Below are 1,945 nucleotides of genomic sequence, written 5' to 3'. Positions count from 1 at the left end.
AGACTCATGATATGTTTCCATTTTTAATATATAAAAATAATTAACGCCTCTAATGGAATATTTAAAATTATATACCTACCATCTAATGTATAAAGGTATATATATATATATATATATATACCTACATACATATATATATATCATAATGTATGTAGATAGTTTTTGTCTCCATTTCTTAAATTTTGAATTTACAAGAAAGACCTCACTTCAATGCTTCAACACGATGGTGATGCCCTGATTCGATACTTTCCACCATGCCATAGCCGGTGTTAGAAAATGTAAGTACTACGTACGCAGATTAAAAATTTTAATTACTAACATTTTTTAATAAAAAAATTGCAATCAAGGATGGCTAAACACCCGTGTTCTATACTCTTAACTAACGTTTTCATGTTATTTAAATGTGGTAAAAAATGTATTACCGTCTGCTGGTTAGATTTGGAAAAGAGGACATAGGTAAAAATATTGGATTCTAATAAACTGAAGAGAATTGGAAAGACAAAGGTTATGAAAAAAAAAAAAAAAAATCAAAACATTGTCTATTACAAAAAAAAAACGTAAACATTTGATAGAAGGATTATCTTACCGATCATTGAAAGTCAAAATGAATGATAACTTTGATAAGAATAACCAATAATTACTTTTGTATTACGTTAATGGGTGCTGAAGCGCACTGTCACGTATTACATACATACATGTTCTTACTTATACAAGGAGCACAAGGATACTTCAATTGAAAACATTCTTTACACAAATATACCCAAAATAATTCTATATATGAATAAGAATGATAAAAACATAGCTCCTTAAATTACCCAACATAAAAAAAAATGTCCATAAATAGAGTAGAACATCCTAAATTGTTTTGGTCCGCCTAAATATTCCTCTTTAATATAATCAATCTCGAGTAACACTTTAGGTTTGAAAGTTGTTGGTTAGAACATTCCGAATAACATCTTAGATTCGAAAGTTGTTGGTTACAATTTTCACAAACTTAAAGTTTGTACCCTAGGCATAATAAGAACATCCCGAATAACACCTTAGCTTCGAAAGTTGCTGGTTAACTTTTACAATTTCACAAATTTAAAGTTTATACCCTAGTCATAATAAGAACGGAAAATTTAGTAGATAAAAATATAGATTTTTTTGGTTTGAGTAGATACTGCTAAAGAAAATAGTACTGTAATAGAAATAACACCAACATAGGTGTTGGGAAGTGGGTAGAATAGAAGAGAGTAAACCAGTTATTTTAGAAAAAATAATAAATATAGACTTGTTTACTACTTCTGTCTCATCGTTTTTTACTTCATTGTAGGCTAATAAAATATTTATTTCTTTTATAGGATAAATTATAAATAATTATTGAAAATTAGTATTATTTTAAATTTATAAATAATTATTTAAAAACGGTTTATTATTTTAAGAAGTTTAAACATACTTCTAAAACAAAAAAATACCCTTTCATAACTGAGTTATAAATACAAATTAAATAGAAGCATGTATGTATATATATATTGTATATAGATAGTTTTCCTCTCAGTTTTCCTCTCTTTATATATATATATATATATATAACGCCCTGCTAGGTTTAATATATATGTATTAGAATAAAAATAACAAAATAGAGAAGATGGTTTAACATATATATATATATATATATTAAAATAAAAATAACAAAATAAGGAGAAGAAAAAAAAAAAAAACTGCCCACCTCTCCTTCAATCTCTCATCCCCTCCCCTAAAATACCTCTCTCATCCTGTATCAATACTTCATCAAACAACACAGAAACAGAAAGAAAATATTGTCTGGACGAAACAAATGCATATGATGGAGAGATGGTTAGACAATAATGACGGATACATGGTTAGACAATAATGGAGAGATCAGAAGAAGGCAGATAATGGAGAGATGGTAGGCAGATAAATGAAGATAGATGTCATCTCA

The sequence above is a fragment of the Cucurbita pepo genome, chromosome LG02, assembly GCF_002806865.2.
Source record: "Cucurbita pepo subsp. pepo cultivar mu-cu-16 chromosome LG02, ASM280686v2, whole genome shotgun sequence".
NCBI lineage: Eukaryota > Viridiplantae > Streptophyta > Magnoliopsida > Cucurbitales > Cucurbitaceae > Cucurbita > Cucurbita pepo.
The sequence above is the reverse complement of the archived record's forward strand: the minus strand, read 5'-3'. Positions refer to the sequence as shown.